Raw genomic sequence first — 5,634 nt, 5'->3', positions numbered from 1 at the left:
ATTATGCATAGTATATTTTGGGAGTGCAAAGACTGCTGAATAAATTGAGCATAATAAATAAGCATAAATTAACAAAAATAATTTAGAACATCAGTATAGGACTCTACTAATAATGGTTGTGAGAGTATCTGGCAAAGTTGGAGATTTCAGAAGAGTATTTTATTTTATTTTTTATTTTTATTTTTTTTTAAGATTTTATTTATTCAGGACAGAGAGGGAGAGAGGCAGAGGGAGAAGCAGGCTCCCAAGGAGGAGGGAGCCCGATGCGGGACTCGATCCCAGGACCCTGAGATCATGACCTGAGCCGAAGGCAGATGCTTAACCATCTGAGCCACCCAGGTGCCCCAGAAGAGTATTTTAAAAAGAAAAACATCAGGGGCGCCTGGGTGGCTCAGTCGTTGAGCGTCTGCCTTCGGCTCAGGTCATGATCCCAGGGTCCTGGGATCAAGCCCCGCATCGGGCTCCCTGCTCCACGGGAAGCCTGCTTCTCCCTCTCCCACTCCCCCTGCTTGTGTTCCCTCTCTCGCTGTCTCTCTCTGTCAAATAAATAAATAAATAAATAAAATAAAATACCTGAAAGGACCAAAAAAAAAAAAAGAAAAACATCACTCCTACCTTCTTATAAAAGTAATGCATATCTGTCGTGGATAGCTTGGAAAAGCTGAAGGTATAAGGAAGACAGCCAAATATTACTGTAACTCCCATGCTTTGTTACTTTTTTTTAATGTTCCTTTCCATTTTGGGGAGCTTTTTTTGTTGTTTTGTGGAACGTTTCATGAATTTGCATGTCATCCTTGTGCAGGGACCATGCCAATCTTCTCTGTATTGTTCCAGTTTTAGTATATGTACTGCTGAAGCAAGCACCTATTTTTTGGCTTTTGCACAAAAGTATACGGTTCTTTTAAAGTAATTGTAATTGTTTACAATCTGATTTTTCCACTTAACATTGGATCATGTAGTTTAAAATAGTTCAAGATTTTTAGTGATTATATAAAATTTCATGTTATAGATATGCAGAAGTTATTAGTTATTTCTCTCTGGTTGCTTATGCCTGTGAACTTGACTGAAAGACTTTTTGCAAAACAAAATATTTTATTTGTCTATATTGATCTCTCTTAAATCATAGCATGGTTTTCTGAAATTTATTTTTTAAAAAGATTTATTTATCTGAGAGAGAGCGCACAAGCAGTGGGGAGGGGCAGAGGGAGAGGGAGAAGCAGGCTCCCTATTGAGCAGGGAGCTCGATGTGGGTTTGATCCCAGGACCCCGAGATCATGACTTAGCCAAAGGCAGACGCTTAACCAACTGAGCCACCCAGGCACCCTTAGTTGTCCTTAATCTTATTCCTTCCTTTAGAGATCAAAGTGTCAAAAATTTCTCCAGCATAGGCAAGGAAGTTATCAGAGCCTTAAATAGAGGCCGACTTAGCTTTCCTAGTTTCTTGTTCTTTGTGCTCTAGTGATACCATATCCCCTACCCCCAAGATTTAGGTGTTCTGTGGAGGCATTGCAAATAGGTGTTACAAATAGTATTAGAGTGGTACAACTTTGCTGTATATCTTTTTTCCCCCAAAGATTTTTTTAATTTATTTCAGAGAGAGGGTGCCTGGGTGGCTCAGTTGGTTAAGCGACTGCCTTCGGCTCAGGTCATGATCCTGGAGTCCCGGGATCGAGTCCCGCATCGGGCTCCCTGCTCAGCAGGGAGTCTGCTTCTCCCTCTGACCCTCCCCCCTCTCATGTGCTCTCTCTCATTCTCTCTCTTAAATAAATAAATAAAATCTTAAAAAAAAATACTATATTTCAGAGAGAGAGAGAGAGCGAGCATAAGCAGGGGGAGTGGCAGAGGGAGAGGTAGAAGTAGGCTCCCCACTGAGCAGAGAGCCCGACTCTATCCCAGGACCCTGGGATCATGACCTGAGCCGAAGGCAGATGCTTAACCGACTGAGCCACCCAGGTGCCCCCAGTATTTAACCTTTTATTAATAATCAAGAAAACTAAAATAGAGCCTAGAAGAAGTGTTTTTTTTTTTCCCCCCAAGGCAGCAAAGATTCTTTTTACTTAAAGCTTTATGTACAATGATGATCAGTGCGATTTGAGTTTTAGTAGGATATGTTTTAAAACACTTCAAATATGTGGGGCGCCTGGGTGGCTCAGTCGGTTAAGCATCTGCCTTCGGCTCAGGTCATGATCCCAGGGTCCTGAGATAGAGCCCTGTCGTATCGGGGCTCTCTGCTCAGCAGGGAGTCTGCTTCTCCCCCTCCTGCTGCCCTTCCCCCCTGCTTGTGTGCTTGCTCTTTCTTTCAAATTAAATAAATAAAATCTTAAAAAAAAACCAACAATCAAAAAACCAATTCAGGGCGCCTGGGTGGCTCAGTTGGTTGGGTGACTGCCTTCGGCTCGGGTCATGATCCTGGAGTCCCGGGATCGAGTCCCGCATCGGGCTCCCTGCTCAGCGGGGAGTCTGCTTCTCCCTCTCCCGCTCCCCCCTTTTGTGCTCTCTCTCTCTCAAATAAATAAATAAAATCTTTAAAAAAAAACAAAACAAAAAAAACCCAATTCAGATATCCAGCAACGAGACATGTTTTAAAGGTAAACCGTCCAAGCAGTTTTTATTCATTAATATTCATAAATACACACAGCAGCTTCATTAGAGATTTCAGTTCCTCTTCAGTTCTAGAAGGGAGGGGGGTGGGGGATGGGGTAACTGGGTGATGGGTATTAAGGAGGGCATGTGTTGTGATGAGCACTGGGTGTTATATGCAACTAATGAATCATTGAACACTACATCAAAAACTAATGATGTACTATGTGTTGGCTAATTGAACATAATAATAAAAAAATAAAAATAAAAATAAAAACCTCAGTGTTCATCATCAGTAGGAATAAAGAAATTTTCTCTACCATAGTAGCAATAAGAAAGTAAAATTAGCAATAATTACCTAATATTAATTCTTATTCTGTTTATCTGACATAGGTAGGTAAATTCTGTTTACCTAATTTTTTTTTAAAAGATTTTATTTATTTATTTGACACAGAGAGATAGAGAGGGAACACAAGCAGGGGGAGCGGGAGAGGGAGAAGCAGGTTTCCTGCCGAGCAGGGAGCCCTGTGCCAGGACCCTGGGATCGTGACCTGAGCCGAAGGCAGACGCTTAACGACTGAGCCACCCAGGCGCCCCTATTTACCTAATTTTATTTACCCAGTTTACCAAATTGAACTCTATAAATTCAGTAAATTATTTTGTATAACTTTTTTTGCACTATATTTTTAAAATTGAGGTATAGTTGACATAATATATCATTTTCATGTGTACAACATAATGGTTTGATACTTGTATATATTGCAAAATGATCACCACAAATTTAGTCAACAGCCATCACCTTACATAGTCACAAAGTTTTTTTTCTTGTGATGAGAACTTTTAATATCTGCTCTCTTAGCTACTTTCAGATGTGCACTACAGTATTACCATTATTTTTTATTTTTATTTTTTTTAAAGATTTTATTTATTCATTTGAGAGACAATGAGATAGAGAGCATGAGAGGGGGGAAGGTCAGAGGGAGAAGCAGACTCCCTGCCGAGCAGGGAGCCCGATGCGGGACTCGATCCTGGGACTCCGGGATCATGACCTGAGCCGAAGGCAGTCGCTCAACCAACTGAGCCACCCAGGCGCCCTATTTTTTAAAGATTTTATTTATTTATTTGACAGAGAGAGCACGAGCAGGGGTAGGAGCAGGGGGAGCAGAGGGAGAGGGAGAAGCAGACTCCCTGCTGAGAAGAGAGCCTAACGTGGGGCAGACACTTAACCCACTGAGCCACCCAGGCACCCTGCAGTACAGATTTATTAATTAGAGTCACCACAGTGTCCATTACATCCCCATGACTTATTTATTTTATAACTAGAAATTTGTACCTCTTGATCCCCTTCCCCCATGTCTCCCACCTCCATCCCCCGCCTCTGGCAACCACCAATCTGTTTTCTTAAGTTTATGGGTGTGGCTATTTTTGTTTGTTTTTAGACTCCACATAGAAATTTCACCTATACAGTATTTGTTTTTCTCTGTCTGACTTATTTCACTTAGCATAATGCCCTCAAAGTTGTCAAAAATGGCAAAATTTCATTCTTTTTTATGGCCAGATAATACTGCAGTGCTTAATTCACACATGCACACTTTCTTTATCCATATATCTGTTAATGGACACTTGGGAGGTTGTAAACATGGGGTGCATATCTTTTTGATAGTAGTTTTGTTTTTTTCAGAGAAATACTCAGAAGTAGAATTGCTGGATCATAGAGTAGTTACTGTTTTTAATATTTTGAGGAATTCTATACTGTTTTCCATAGTGGCTTCACCAATTTACATTCACACCAACAGTGTACAAGGTATCCCTTTTCTCTACATCCTTGCTGACACTTGTTTAAAAAAAATTTTTATTTTTTTTAAATCAGGGTTCCAGGGCGCCTGGGTGGCTCAGTTGGTTAAGCATCTGCCTTCAGCTCAGGTCATGATCCCAGAGTACCGGGATCAAGCCCCGAGGTTGGGCTCCCTGCTCAGCGGGGAGCCTGCTTCTCCCTCTCCCGCTCCCCCTGCTTGTGCTCTCTCTCTCTCTGTCAAATAAATAAAATATTAAAAAAAAAAATTAGGGTTCCATCAAGGTTAGTTATGTCTCTTTAGTCTCATAATCTAGACTAAGTATCCCTTTCCTCTTTTCCTCTCAGTATTGCATAAGCACATGTGAAAGGACACCTGTTTTTTTTGACAGTCGTATTTTCCATTTAAAATTAATTTTGGGGGTGTGGTGGGAGGCTCAGTCAGTTGAGTGTCCAACTCTTGATTTCAGCTCAGATCATGATCTCAAGGTCCTGGGATCAAGCCCTGTGTCGGGCTCCCTGCTCTGCAGGGAGTCTGTCTCCTGCTCCCTCTGCCCCTCCCCCCACTTGCACTCCAGCACTCGCTTACTCTCAAAGAAATCTTAAAAAAAGTAAAATTAATTTTGATTAAAAGTATTTAAAGAAAAAGGTGTTCCAAATAGATTAGATGTTAGGTTTTTGCCTTGTGTATTTGAAATAATTAATGGTGAAGCTGACTGTCAGTTCTCTAAACATACTATATTGGACTGAATTCTCCATTTGGAGAGACCTATCATATGGATAGCACGCATGTTGTTTTTTAGTCTTACAGAGCTTCCAGTTAAAACTATCCCAGGTTTTTGGTGAAATCTCAATCCAACATAGAATAAGCAACTGAATTTATATTTTTGTCATTTATAAATGAATAATATCTGGTCATTAAAAGAGATCATATTATTGCTTTAGAGAGGTTATACATGTATGCTGGAATAGAAAAATATATTCTTAAAAACAAAACTGAATTTTGGCTTCTGTTTTCCAAGTTGAGTAAGAGGGTGAAATTTTACAGTGTTTTGTTTTTTTATTTTTTTTTTAAAGATTTTATTTATTTATTTGACAGAGACAGAGACAGCGAGAGCAGGAACACAAGCAGGGGGAGTGGGAGAGGGAGAAGCAGGCCTCCCGCCGAGCAGGGAGCCTGATGTGGGACTCGATCCCAGGACCCTGGGATCATGACCTGAGCCGAAGGCAGTCGCTTAACCAACTGAGCCACCCAGGCGCCC

The 5,634-nt window shown here is 41.0% G+C and overlaps 1 non-coding gene across 1 annotated transcript; it reads right to left on the bottom strand.

Moving 5' to 3' along the window:
• Positions 1–757: 757 nt before the first annotated feature.
• Positions 758–864, bottom strand: LOC115943638 (U6 spliceosomal RNA). The gene has a single exon (XR_004078222.1). It is a non-coding gene; the product is annotated as a U6 spliceosomal RNA (small nuclear RNA).
• Positions 865–5,634: the final 4,770 nt, after the last annotated feature.

This window comes from Leptonychotes weddellii, unplaced genomic scaffold, assembly GCF_054177405.1.
Source record: "Leptonychotes weddellii isolate Sample4059 unplaced genomic scaffold, ASM5417740v2 HiC_scaffold_1083, whole genome shotgun sequence".
Taxonomy (NCBI): domain Eukaryota; kingdom Metazoa; phylum Chordata; class Mammalia; order Carnivora; family Phocidae; genus Leptonychotes; species Leptonychotes weddellii.
Note: the sequence above shows the minus strand (reverse complement) of the source record. Positions and strands in the feature narration are given on the sequence as shown.